The sequence below is a fragment of the Balaenoptera ricei genome, chromosome 3, assembly GCF_028023285.1.
Source record: "Balaenoptera ricei isolate mBalRic1 chromosome 3, mBalRic1.hap2, whole genome shotgun sequence".
NCBI classification, from domain to species: domain Eukaryota; kingdom Metazoa; phylum Chordata; class Mammalia; order Artiodactyla; family Balaenopteridae; genus Balaenoptera; species Balaenoptera ricei.
The window spans coordinates 76,491,908-76,507,051 of record NC_082641.1 but is presented as its reverse complement, the minus strand read 5'-3'; the positions used below and the strand labels follow the sequence as shown (position 1 = coordinate 76,507,051).

Below are 15,144 nucleotides of genomic sequence, written 5' to 3'. Positions count from 1 at the left end.
ATTTCAGTATTTCCCAGGTGGAGGTTTTAAAAAAAAAGGCAGCTTTGTTGCCAAGAAAAGCGGTAGCTTAGATGTGTCGTCATAGTGGTATTCCTAATATTTCACCCCTGAATGAAGCTCACCCACCCATCATGGACAAAGTTGAACAATCCAGAAACTTCCCCATCGAGGACAGAGCCTTCTCTCAGCAAGCTTACCATGTGGCAGGTAGTAGTTCAGAGTGCACCCTATTAAGGCACAAGTCCCCCACAGGTGTTCCTAACCTGTCCCAAAGTTGCCTGGAGAGATGAGAGGTAGCGGTGCTGGAGGAAAGGCCAGGTCTTCTGTTGAATCTATGGCTACATAATGTTTGCCCAGTATTAAATGTCTGTCTGGAAACGAACTAAGGAAGATAAGTCATTTTTTCCCTGCTATTTGGAAAGTTTGAATTTATGTCGATTAGCTGTAGTATCATTTACTGAGTTCTTTCAGCTGTGAATTGCTGCTGCCAGTCCACTAAATGGTAATCTAGGGGCAACACGTCCTTCAAAACTTACTGCATTTGCTCTGTATGATATTCACTTTCGAGTGAATTTGTGTTTTACCCCAAATCGCATATTGTTGTTTTTGTTCAACAACTTTAGTTATACCTCAATTAGGTTGATAGCTATTAAAGTCTATTTCCCTGACATATTATGTGCAGGAATGAGTGGGGAAAAAGAACTCCTACAAATTTAACCAGAAGTAACAGGTCAAAACAGTTCTCTTGGAAAAGGGTCATGAATTTTTTTTTTTTAATTAATTTATATTTTGGCCGCGTTGGGTCTTCGTTGCTGTGTGCGGGCTTTCTCTAGTTGCGATGAGCGGGGGCCACTCTTCGTTGCAGTGCGCCGGCTTCTCGTTGTGGTGGCTTCTCTTGTTGCTGAGCACAGGCTCTAGGCACGTGGGCTTCAGCAGTTGTGGCGCCCAGGCTCAGAAGCTGTGGCTTGCAGGTCCTAGAGCGCAGGCTCAGTAGTTGTGGGCGCGGGCTTAGTTGCTCCGCGGCATGTGGGATCTTCCTGGACAAGGGCTCAAACCCATGTCCCCTGCATTGGCAGGCGGATTCTTAACCACTGCGCCGCCAGGGAAATCCCAGGGTCATGAATTTTTAACAGAAACAGCTAGAATCTCTTAAATTCTTAAGGAATAGTATGAAAAACATTCTATTCTAAACTACCACACACCACAGCTACAATGAATATAATTGAGCTGCCTTAGAAGGATGAAAGACCCCTGAGAGTTTTTCATCTCTTTTAGCACCTTCCCATTTATTTTAAGAGTGTTATTTACGAGACTTGATTAATATTGAACTGGTAAGGAAAATTTTTTCTGTTATTTTCTCTGAGAGACTCTCTTGTTTAGGTTTATCTGAAATGCTGATTTTAAAAAAAAATAGTGCATTGAATTTTTTTTTTTTTTTAATTTGTTTTTTTCCGGGCTTTCTCTAGTTGTGGTGAGCGGGGGCTACTCTTCATTGCGGTGCTCAGCTTTCTCATTGCAGTGGCTTCTCTTGTTGCGGAGCACGTGCTCTACACGTGCGGGCTCATTAGTTGTGGTGAGCGGGTTCTAGAGCGCAGCACTGAATTTTTGACAACATGGTTATTTGAAATTACATATTTGAAAGTGAGACCACAGAACATTGAGCTTTTAAAATGAGAGTTATATATGCTATCCTACATCCAAAAAGTGATACTTCTTATGTACAACCATGATCTTTGGGGGTAGGCAGAGCCAAAGATGAAAACCTAGAGCAGCTCAGCTGAATATGCTCAGTTCTTTTTTCCCAAAGTCACCAATTAAACAAGTTACTTATTCCATTTTTTTTCTCTCTTTAATTGGTAATAAAGTTATACTAATCTATCTCTACACTATGGTTGAGTTCATATATAGCAGTGCAGATGTTGTCTGGGGACAAACATTTGTCACAAACAACTGTCACAACAAAAGTGAACTCAACTACACAAATATGAAAAAAGTTGAGGAGAAGGGAATCCTTTCTATTCACCTCCTAAATTCCTTTGTGCCTGGCCTTTAAATCCAATATCATAAGCAGACCATCTGTGGACTTACTCTCTCAAGACTCTAATACCCTGAGTGGACAAGATTTCCCTCACCTCCAGAACAGGATGGAAATGGGAAAACAGGATTCCTGGGTTCTCAGGTCAGTCCTGTTGTGAGCTTACCTTAGGAAAGTTACCTAAACTATTCAACTTTGGAGTTTCTCATCTTTAAAATTAAGTGATGATAATTATATATCTACTTCATAGAGATTGTTGACACAATCAAGAGAGTGTTAAAGGATATGAAGTGGTTTTGAAAGTTTAAAATACTGTACATACTTAGAAAAGTAGTAGCACTAGCAGAAAGCAGTGTTAGTGTCTGGCCAAGTAAGGAAACAGTAAAAGTCATTTGGGATTAGTAGGGAGTTGGAGGTGGGAGGTGGAGCAGTGAGGTTATACCTGAGGTCAAGTATATGGAGGTTATGTACACTCCAGGCCTAAACCAATCATGAGGGTCAGAACAAGTGTCAGGTCAGAGACCAGGCAGCAGGCCCATGAGTCTGTAAGACAAGCAGTGGAAAAATGAGCAAGGAAGAGGGTCTAAAGACCAGGTGAGCCACGTAGGAGGTAAAGACTCAAGGGATGAGCACTTGAGGGACGGTTCAGGTACATGAAAGAGGAGATATGGTGGTGCCAATAATATGTGTATCTGAGACAACACTAACCTTTGTTCCACAAGCTGATTCTGTGCTGACTGCAAAGTCAGAACGAATCTTGAAGTGGCAGCCTGAGTCCTTGGCCAGGATGGGCCCTCTGCCTACTATCAGGCCTCATCTCAAAACACGTCCCTCCAATTCACATGATGTTCTAAGTTCATTGCTTTTCCTGTTCTTTGGATTCTACAAACTCTTCCCCATTTTAGGGTCTTGGTACTTGTAGTTCCCTCAGCTCTTTCCATGGCTGGTGCCATCTTGTCTATCTGGGGCATAAGTTACCTGCTCAGAGAGGTCTTTCCTTATCACCCATCTAAAGTGATCCTCCAAGTCTATTTCACTGTGCTCTCTCAATTGAGCTATCACTACCTGAAATCATAGTTTCTGTTTATTGTCGCTCAACCCTGCTTCCCCCCGCCCCCCCACCTCCAGGGTGGAAAGTACAATCCATGAGAAGAGTGCCTTGGCTGTCTTATTCCAACCGTGTCTTCAGTACCTAGACTAGCCCTTGGGCACATAGCTGGCTCTGAGTAATATTTGTTGGATTAGTTAACAAACAAATGAGGAATAAGAATGCAGAGAAAAAGTCAGCCTTTGACAGATGAACACAGAGTAGGTGTTCTCTAAAGGTGGTGTTTGATCAATAGTCATGTTGGAATAAGAAGTGTATCCTGGAAAATCTCAAGTAAAAATTTATCTATGTGCATATTCATTCATTTGGATGAAAATCGGGTTAATTAAGCTTTGTATGTTTAAAGTGCCTGTTTTTGTTATTATGTGAAGTTCAGCTCAGATTAAAAGCACAGAACACGGGTCTTTATTTTTAATTAATTGATCCAGTTCAAGCCATAACCTCTCCAGCAACAAAGTCTGTTCTCTACTCCACGATTCAGAAGTCTTTTGACTTTTGGGGTGGTAGGGTTTGTATTTGTTAAATGATACTATCGTTGAAAAATTTAAGATGGAGTTAGACGACAAAAACATCCAACCAAGCCTTTATAAATTTGTGATTTTCAAGGCATTTGAAGAAATAGATAGTAGCTGAGACCTCAGAAAAGAGATCCTGAATATATATTAATGGTATATGTTTTTCAACTTAGAAAGTTTGCCATTGTGGAAAATAAAGACTCCTTAGAGGTTTAGAAAATCAACATATATATCCGTTCTACACCTTTACCTTTAATGCCATATAAGAGTAAGTACAGTGATTATACATTGATCTTTTGAAATAATAAAGGTACTTTTCACAGTTTCTTACAATTACTTTCCTGCTTTCTTTCTCACCCACTTTAAAATAAATCCAGACTATCAAATGAGATGGTGATTGCATTTGCAGGAAAGCTCACCAAAAGGAACACTCTGTATTCCTTCATTCACGGCGAATCTCCAGACTGCCATTTTGGTATTGTTTTCTTTGTCACTGGAACAAATTTATGTTGCTTCTTTTCTCTTTACCTTATTTATTCCAGACTAATTCCCAAGAATGGTGGCATTGAAAATAATCTGTGAATACAGTGGAATGCTATGCTATTTTAACCATCTAAATATACTGCATATGAGTTTGGCTTTGCATTGAGCAAGCACAATTAAATATGATGGCAGGAACAGCAGAAGGGGTGGTGGTGGCAGATTTCTGGCTATCATTTTGGGGCCTTTCCCAGTGGACGATAACCATACATCTGAGAGGAAACGGGAGTTTAGAAAACATGTGTTAAAAGAGCCGTTGATCTGTGGAGTTGATTGTTTGCTTTTAATAATAATAATTATTAAAGTGCCTTTAAGCTGTATCCTGTGTGTGCCCTGTGGTGTGTAGAGAGTAGGAAATATTGTCTCTGGCCTTGAACTGCACACACGACACTCTCCAATGATCGTTCTCAGGCAGTGCCGCCATTAGCACAATGTTTATAGTTGCTCACAGCAGTAAATTCCTGATGTAGCAGCAGGCTGCCTGGTTATGGAGAGATGGGTTTAAGAAAAAGGGGAAGCTGATTTTATGAATACATTGAGCCATTACATACATCGCATACGCCATGGCATTCAAATGTAGTTTTTTTTCATGCTCTAGCTCCCTGGAAAACCCTTTTCTTCCCACCTCCACCAAAAGACCTCAGACTGAGTGATTCTACCCACCATCACCATCTTCTCTAATAGCAGAAGGCTTCCCTTCCATTTTTAACTCCTAAAGCAGCATGTTTTTTGGACAGAGATTGTCTACAGTGTATCTAGGAGGTATAAATTTAACTTCTGATCCTCAGGATTTTCAGGGGTTAGGGCTTTGGTACATGAACCAAACAAATCCATAAATGTGTATTGTTTTCTGAGTGGTAACTTGTATATGTCGTCTTTTACGGTGTATAAAGTACTTTCACACAAATCTTCCCCTTTGACACTCACTACGACTATGTAATAAGACACAGGTACTTGTGAGGTTGCAAAATGACATACCCAAGGTCACAGATATTAAGTAGTGTCTGGAAGGCAAAATGAAGGCTTCTGATTCTGTATCTGGTGCTTTATCTACTACACCGTATTCCTGGTCAGATTTTTCCAGCTTTATTGAGATATAATTGACATATAGCAGTGTGTAAGTTTAAGGTGTACAGCGTATTGATTTGGTACACATATATTGCAGAATGATTACCATCACAGTGCTAAGTAACACCTCTATCACCTCACATAATTACCATTTCTTTTTTGTGGCGAGAACATGTAAGATCTACTCAGCAACTTTCAAGTATATAATAGAGTATTGTTAACTATAATCACCATGATGTACACTAGGTCCCCAGAATTTATTAGTCTTAATAAATTCATAGGGACTGGTTCATAGGGACTGATTATGTGGTAGAAACAGTACAAAGGAAAAGCTGATCACTTTTTCCAGTGAATGGGAATAGCTGTTGTATATATGTATGTTCAATGAAAAATTAGTCTTCTTCTTGGAAATTGAAGAGAGAGCAGTTAGCGTGAGAGAAAAACAGTATGTGCATGTGTATGATTCACATTTGACTGTTGCCATTACATTTTGCTTTGGTTTAATTCTGAATCGATTAAAATAGGTGTTTAATAACTTCGGGTTTGTACCCTTAGGTCAAAATTTGTTTTTTATTACCTCAGTGTTCACTGTACAAGTACTGGTGATAATGAAGACAGAAAACAGGAAGCACTTGCCAAGTGGCTGGCGTAATTTAAGTAAATTACATACATATTTAATTATAAATCCTTATGATAACCTTATGAAGTAGGTACTATGTTACCATTATTTTCCTGATAAGGAATCTAAGGCACCAAGACACAGAGCTCTCAGATTCTAGCTCATGTCCATATTCTTAACCACTTCTGTTAATTCTCTAGAGTTGTGCTTACTTTACTCATTCAAAAAATATTTTCGAGCATCTGCTTTGTGAAATACATTTATTTGTAATAAAGTAACAGTTTACTAGAGAATGTTAATATATGTCAAAGGGTCCTTGAGAGCTGTTCCACAAAATTTTTAATTCATTGTGAATTTCCACTTTGGTTATCACAATACTTATCCCCCTTCTTCCACTCTTTATATCCCTCTCAGCAACTGGCTCGCCATCACCTATTTACCAGGAAAATTTAGGCCGTCTAACATGAATCTCCCAGCTTTTCTTCCTAAACTTCAGTTTTGTTTATGTCATCTCCAGTCCTTTGCTTCTTGTCTCTAGCCTTGGAGGAAGAGAGCCCTCTTCTAGTTAAAACTTGAGAAGTAAGTTGACTGTATTTAGGTTGTAGAGGGTCTGAGGGCTGAGAAATTTGGACTTTAACTGTTGAACTTGAGGGAATCATCAAAGCCTTTAAGCAAAGGAGTGATAGGAACAGAAGGCTACTTTAGGACATTAATAATAGCTGGGGTGGAGGGACAGGATAATTAAAAGGAGGGAAGACCAGATTAGAGACTATGGCTAGAGACTGAGGAGGAGATTATATATCACAGATATAAAAGATATTCCCAAGGAAGCTTGGGGGCCCAGCTAAATCTATTCCTCATTTGCGTAAAAGTTAGCTCTGATACTTTCTCTTTGAAGCCAGTGTGGCCTAGGTGTTTATAGAAAGGTGCCATGCTTATCATTTCTTCAGATTGAGTGTGTCAGTTCACATCCTCCAAGCAGGTGCCAAAATGGGATTAGAAGTACATGAGATTTGGCAGGAGAAATGCACATGGAGGGTAAAGAGGAGGAAGCAGGAATAGGCAGGCAAACCTTCAGACCCAGTTGCTGATCTGATACCTGTGAAAGGAGGTGGGGCAGAGGATTGGGTTGGAAGAGGCTCAGATAACAGAGTAGTTCTAAGAAAGTGTTGGCAAAGCCAATGGGGACTCCTTGAGCTAAAGTTCCACACTGGAAGAGTCTCATGTCCTGCAGGAATGGGCTGGTACTCTACCTCCACTGTGCTCAGACACTGACTGAGATGTGCTTGGGAGAAGCATGGCCAAAGCACAAATGCAATGGTAGATGCAGAGGAATGACAGCTAGGGCCCTCACTCCCCACGCTAACTGCAGCAGGAGATGTGAGCGGTGCATTTCCGTGGCTCCCACGGTGGGGATGCCAAGAGTGATTCTCTTACATATGGAGAGATTGTATGTGTCTGTATTATGTAAGTTAACAAGGATGGGATTTAAATAAAGGTCTCTGTTACTTTAGTGAGGTAGAAAACAGACAACCTAAATAAATATATTAAATGCTATTGACAGAAATGCAGAATTAGCAACATTTTGATGAAAGGAAGGTATAATAATTTTCTCAAAAGCAGCCATGGGAAAATTTTTTACTTGTCAAGTTGAACCAAAATTCACTTTGTAATGAATTTTCTCCTACCCAATTATGCATTCACATACTGGCACTTTGGGGTTCTTGCAACAGATCAAAAGCTATTAAAAACTTGCTTGAATGGAGTAAATTATTTTTTCAATAACTATTCTTTAAGTCTCTCCCCTGTCAAATTCTGTTCAGACCCCAAAGCCTCTATGATGTTTTTCTACAAGAAGTTTTAGCATAGTTTCCACCAGGAGTAGCTGTCATAGGCCCATTGATTCAGTTTGGCTGTAGATGAAAAGAACCTTGACTGCTTTCAGGATTATTGGTCATCACTGAATATCTCAGTTTACTTTTGTTGCTATATCAACATAAAGAGAGGAAATTATCTCTTTGAAGGTATTTTTATTATGACATAATTAGAGAAATTTAAATATCTATTAGGTATTGATATAATTAAATATTATAATAAGTATGAACAACTAATAAAATTGTTCACTTTATATAATATTTTATATATTAACATTTATAACAGTATTTATTACAGTACATTTGTAATGTGTTATATATGACATTAGTTAGGATACCAATAGTGCTTTTTTATACTACTGTAAATGAAACTTTCACCTTTAAGTACCTTGGAGGTGTAGCTCTAAATTTGATTTTTTTTCCATAATATGAGATCTGGTGAAAACAAATTTAAATCAAGATATTTTGCATCCACAATATTTGTGTTAATATAAGTTTGAAATTTATTTTGTAATAAACTATAAGCAATACATACACGTATATGATTTCAAAAGGTACAGGAACGTAAGACATGAAATATAAAAGTTCCCCTCCCCAGCTCCTCAATCACACAAGTTCCACTGCACTTGCAGCCATTTGAACCATTTCTGGTTTTATTTCTTTTGGTTGATAAATCTAAGGGATAAGCTACACCACTATTTTTTTTAATCTATCAGCTTAAAATTAGTATTTACGGGCACCTTGCAAAAAAAAGATTTAACTCACACTACCTCCTCCTCTTCCCTTCAAGCTCTGCTAATTGAATTTTCATTTTAGTTCTTCTATTGCTCACCTTTATGTGATATAATATAACCTGTATTTTAAAATCAGTTTGAATTTTTATTTTAAAAATTTTGTATAAAGTAAAATTCACTCTTCTTGCTAGATAGTTGAGTTGTGACAAATGCATAAAGTTGTTTAACAATCAACACAATCAAAATACAGAGAATTCCATTTCTCAAAAAATTCCCTTGTGCTGACCGTTTGTAGTCAATTCTTCCCCCATCCCAATCCCTGCTAACCACTGATCTGTTCTCTTTCAAGATTTTTTCTTTCAAGAGTGTCATTGCAAGAGAATTATATAGTATGTCACCTTTTCAATCCGGCTTCTTTTACTTGGCATCATGCGTTTGAGATTCTTCCACTTGCTTGTTCTTCTTCTAGAACAGCAGTCCATTGTGTGAAGGTACCACTGTCTGTTGATCCACTTACCTGTTAAAGAACCTTTGGGTCATTTCCAGTATTTGGTGATTGTGAATAAAGCCTCTATAACCATTTGTGTACAGGTTTTGCATGAATATAGGTTTTTATTTCACTTGGACAATACCTAGGAGTGGGAATGCTGGGTTGTATGGTACATTTATGTTTGACTTTATAAAGAAACTACATCTTCCTGTATTTTATGTTGCCTATGAGAAATCTGATGGCAGACGGTTCTTCTCCTTATCATATCCCTGGATGGTGCCTTTTTTGTTTGTTTTAAGTAACTCCTCCCATCAACTGCCCCTGGTCATTCTGAAATGAGATTATGTCAATGTGTGAGTCTTTGGTTTCTCGTTGCACTGAGTAGGCCCCTTCGATATTGTGATTTCCTTCAGATTCAAAGATTTTTTGTCCTATTTCTGATTATTCTCTTGGCCCCCATCCCCAGTTACATCTATATCCCTTTCTTGAATTCCTGTAGACAGACATTCTGATTTATTCTTTCCTCAGATACTACTAGAGGCTTCTTAGCCTTAGTCCGTTGTCTCATTCACCAACTCTCTATATCCTTCCCACCTCTTTTTCTCAGCTAACTCATTCATTTCTATGGCTTTAAGGGATTATCCCAGCTATCGAGATCAAATGCATTCAGGGGCTGGGCAAATAATACAAAAATGTAAAGGCGAGGTATAATACAGTACAGGGAGGTGAGTGCATACCTAGATAAAAACATCCAAATTTTATTTATTTTAATGCTATGTTAGCTAAATAACGCATGTCATCAGAATGGATTAGGTCCACCAATATGAACCTCTAAATCTATGCCACTGAGTCATCTGGAGCTCCAGTTCTAATTGTTCAATAAGATTCCAGATCACATACACACTTGGATTTTTCACTGTAATGATATTTTAATGTAGTAACTCTCATCTCATAAAGTAGTCCTAACATCATAATTATCTTCATTAAAAAATGCCTCTTTAGAGTTGGGTGATTTCTATTCATAGCACTAACGTTTTTCTGGCCTCAGCCTAGAAACCTTCAATTACTTTGCAAAATTTCCATCTCCTATCATTTGTATTCTGTTAGACACCAAATGCCTCCGAGTTTTCCCTCGTAAAAATAAAATATTCTAGTTTTCCGTAAAATGAAAGTTTTCTAAAGCCACAGAGAGATGTGGGATTTAACAACTGACCTGGAAGCTAGTGAATCTCTTATTGTCAAATAATTGACAATTCTAGGTTAATGAATTAAAATCTATTAGTAGAGTCCTAGGGTAAATGGAATTGGTCTGGGCTGACCAGATTTGGAAAGAAGTCAGTAAGCTGATTAAAGTTTTGTTGTTTGCCTGTCTCACTTGCCCAGAAGGTTCTTTTCATCAGGATTATGTCTTTTCCATAGTTGTTCATCTGGCTCAGCCTGAACCAGTGATGAACATCCACTTGTCCATTTCAGCAAGTCAGACCCCTAAAGGACTTAAGAGAGTTAGGACTCCCTGGAAATAGATAACTTTGTGTAAACGGCAATTCAGACTCTTATTATTTTATTATACAGAGAATACATTTGTTAGCAGATGAAAGTAAAGTATTATGTAACCCACAAAAAACACTGTGTTGATTATAAGAATACTTCTATTTCATTATTCAGTCCAGCAAGACTTTGAGTAAATAGATGGATCTGTGACTGTTTGTTCATTCATCCATCCATCAAACATTCACTAGGTACAGCAGATAAAGAAATGAGCCAGACACAGCCCCTGCTGTCAAGGAACTCAGAATCTAGTAGAGGAGACAGACTAAAAAATCAGTGGTTATAGATACAATAGAGGTTCATGCAAGAGCACTGGAAGATCACAGGGGAGGGAGAGCTCACGCCAGTGAATGCGGAAGCAGTCAGGAAATCCACCTGGGATGTGGTGATACTTGAGCTGCGTATTGATGGTTGAAGGTGAGTCAGCCAGGGAGCCAAGGTGAGCAGTGGTCATCCAGGTTATTTTGGCTAGGGTAAAGGTCTCTTCACTGCATTTTTCACTTTTAAATCAGTTCTGTTTGCAACATATAGGCACAGTGAATGAATGTTAGGATGCTTAGGACACAGTCAGATGCTGAATTGAGTGAGGGCTGGTGGGAGAGAAAGGGGGCACCTGTACTACTTTGGCCCATAACTGGGGAATATTGAAGGAGTTACAGATTCTTTCTTTTGAATCCTTGGCCTCATCTGACCCTGAAGATTTTCAGGAATGCGTAAGAAATTGCTGGGCCAGTGTAATTCGTAGATCAAATGGCCTTGTAGTGTGTCACTAAAATTCTATTTGCCTTACATTTATACGGTTTGGATAAGCCTTGGCTTCGTGAGGGCACTCTTGGTGGGTGACTGATGGTTCTTCAGATAAGATGTGCTAGTTTTGGGGTTTTCTTGTTTTTTATTTTATTTATTTATTTTTGGCTGCATTGGGTCTTTGTTGCTGTGTGCGGGCTTTCTCTAGTTGCGGTGAGTGGGGGCTACTCTTCGTTGTGGTGCGCGGGCTTCTCCTTGCGGTGGCTTCTCTTGTTGCAGAGCATGGGCTCTAGGCGCCCAGGCTTCAGGAGTTGTGGCTCGTGGGCTCAGTAGTTATGGCACATGGGCTTAGTTGCTCCTCTGCATGTGGGATCTTCCCGGACCAGGGCTCGAACCTGTGTCCCCTGCATTGGCAGGTGGATTCTTAACCACTGCGCCACCAGTAAAGCCCTTAGTTTTAATACCGGCCTTGGTCAATTAGGAGAGGTACACCTGATTTGTCTTGCTCTTAATCTCTCAGTGTAGTTGCAGCTTGTTCTGGAGTTGCACAGTCTGTTCTTCAGTGCTTCACCTTCTCTCTGAACCGTAAGAGTTACCTGACAGTGGTGGGAATGCCCAGGAGAGGTAGTGATGCTTCCTAGTCTGCGTGTTCATGTGTGTTGCTCTGAACTAGCTGGTCTGAGGTAGCCTCAAACTAAATCTGTAAGACCCCAGGGAGTTTCTGAAGAAGAAACTAAGTGGAATTCTTTCCTAATTAATTGCTTATTTTTCTCATTTAGCAAATAATCTAATGGGGATTTTAGGACTGACATTTGATTTTAACAAAAGTACGTGCATGTCAGAGATAGATGCTTGTTCATCATAACTCCAAGAATGTGAATTATATGTATGATTTTAATGCATTTGTTGGAAATAATGTTATTTTTCACAAAGTAAAAGCAGTCATAATTTTGCTACAAGGAAGAATATTTGCTTCCTCTCACATTTTATTTAATAATTTTACGTCTTTAAAAGCAAAACAGCACACAATTTGAAAATGAAATTTCCCCCAAAGTATTCAGTTTGCTAATATGTTTTTCATTTTCTTCATTATGCTATAGTGGAATATTGCCATACTTTTAAATGTGCAACTTATCTCCCTGGAGGCAGCAGATGGTGTGGCTAGTCTGTCTTTTGGTAAAGGACTTATCATGAGAGATGGCGACTAGGGCTGGATGGGATGGGGGTCCTGCCCTCAGAGAGCATTGACTCTCGTCTTATTGCATCATTACAACATTTTATAAGCTACTATTTGTAAATATGAAAAAAACCCTGCAAAAATGAAAAGGTTTTGGTACATTTTAAAGCTTCCTTTTTCTTAGTTTATATAAGAAAATATTTTATTTAGAAACTATTTGAGTTATTTCCACTATATTTGTAAGTGTTTTCCTCACTGAATGCCTCACTGCTAGAGGACCAACTGACCTCTTGGGCAGGACACAATTTTGTTGGTATTTCTACCCTAGTATATGATCTGGTTTTCAGCTTTGAAAGTCTGGTAACTTGGTTTCATACAGAAATATTGACTCACACTAACCAAACTCATCAGACACTTGTGCAAAATCAGAGTTCCAATTTACTAATTTACAGTGAAAAATACAACTTGAAGCAAACCTGTTCATTCTCTCCCTCAAGGTAAATTGACATCAGAAACCAGGTTATGACAAAAAAAATTTATTCGATGAGTAGGAGTAAAGCATCTCTCCATGGGGCTATGCCTGCCATTAAGACCTGATTCACATGTTGTGAGTCAGGGTGTCCTTGCTTCTGAACTGTGCTAACAAGTTTTTATTCTTTCTGGACATTTTTGGTCCTCTGCTGACTACTCTGATTACATCATCTCTTTAAATAAAACAACATAGGTGGGGAAATACTTTCCCTCTACTCTCCTAGGTCTGATAGCTGGGTCTATGAAATAAATGCACAACAGCAGATCAACAGGAAAAAAGGTTTACAAATTTATTAATTTTTAATATTACATGCAGGGGGCATTACTTGGGGTGGGGGGAAGTGAATACCCCCCAAAATGGTGAGATTTGAGAGCTTATATATCATCTTTATAGGTGAAGGGGAGAAGGAATGTGGCTACTTATGGGAGAGTAAAAGATTTTTAGGAAAGATGAATGGGCTTTTAGAAGAATAGATGGGAGGTATGATAGTTTGTGGCAAAGTTGTCTGGTGTGGTACTGACCTCTAATCTCTTCTCCTGTGGGAAGAATTAGTCTTCCCCTGGTTAATGATACACCTGGGAAGGGGATTTATGGCAATTGAGTTCCTTTTGGACAATCTGTCTTTAGGCAGATAAGGGGAGTTCAGAAAATGCCTCTCCCTGTATTGGCTGTGTTTGAAGTGTCTTCAGCTCAAAATAATCAGTACACCAAAGCAGCATATTTTGAGATGGCATGTCCTGAACTCCTTCAACAGCTAATAAGTACTTAACTCCCAAATAGAAAATAGTCTTATCATGAGTGAAGAATCCAGGAGAGTGGTATTTTTTTCTGTAATGCCGAGATCAATTAGCAATGTCTGCCATAGACAGGAGAGGAGCATGATGGCTTATGTGATGCACATCTGTTCATCGTGGCTTAGATCCGAACTTTAGTTATGGAATCAAATAATGCTCTGATTCACATTTAAGAACAGCACTCTGCACCCTTGGAAATTATTTGAGAACATGCTTTTAAAGCTGGAAGAAATCTTAACTTTCTCATTTTATAGTTTAGAAAACATTTGTCTTGGGGACCTTACTGAAGACATGGAACTAGCAGGTAGCAGAACAATGACTTAAGCCCAGGGTTTCTGACTCATGGTCCAGCATATTTTCTTATAAACTATAGTAATAGATCTAAGAATCCTAAAGACTGATGACTTTATTTTCCAACTTAATTTGAGAAATCTCTTTTCCCTGGTAGAATTAAGTTTTTTATTCTTTTAGATTAGCAAAATGAGCGTGAGGATTAATTATATAGAGCAGTGGTGCTTAACCTTGGACACATGTTAGAATTATTTGGGAAGAGTATAAGAAAAAAAAACTGACTAATTAAATAATTTCTTAGGTGAGGCACAGCCATTGGTACTTTTAAAAAGTTTTCCATGTGATTTAACTTTGCAGCCAAGATTGAAATAATTGATACAACAATTTGAAAACTTGTTGAAATAATCAAACACTTTGTGAATGCTTAAAAGTCACTGTTGACATTGTTCAGTTAAGTTCTTGAAGGACTCGATATTTCTATCAGCCAACATCGTTCTTTCCAAATAAACATCACCACATTACAAATTAAGATTAGTACACTACTCAATATTTTTTATTCTTAATATAGTCATCAAACAGGTAACTGGAAAAGTAGCAATGATTGTGATGATAATAAAGATCAGAAAGTGGTAATTGCTAGAATGGAAACGTGATTCTTTACTGCTCATTTATTGATAGTACTGAGAGTTTTGTTAGTCTTTCTGTCACTTAAATATAGCTAAACTTTGTATTATATATGTGAACTGTGGAAGGGAATGCTGGTCTAAAATCTAGATTAAAGAGTAACAGGTATTTACCTTTAAAATAAATTTTAGTATTTATTTAAATATTATTGAAGTTTTGGAGATTCATAGGGCTTCAAAAATGAAGCTAAAGTATGAAGCCCTGAGAAAAAGATTCCTATCTTCCATGTTTCCTTAATTTCCCACCATTTTGTCCTATACTAGACTGTTTTCACAGTAGGCCTTCCTCTTCTCTAGTTCACACTTTAAAAGGATAGGGAGGGCATTACGTGTTTTTGTTTTACATGGCTTTTCAGTCTCTAGAGCAAGATTGGGGGAAAAGCAGTTGC

General features: G+C 38.4%; 1 protein-coding gene across 7 annotated transcripts in view; it reads left to right on the top strand.

Annotated features, from left to right (window-relative positions):
- Positions 1–15,144, top strand: part of KIAA0825 (KIAA0825 ortholog) — a 404,031-nt gene that overhangs the window by 206,932 nt on the left and 181,955 nt on the right. The window lies entirely within an intron of this gene.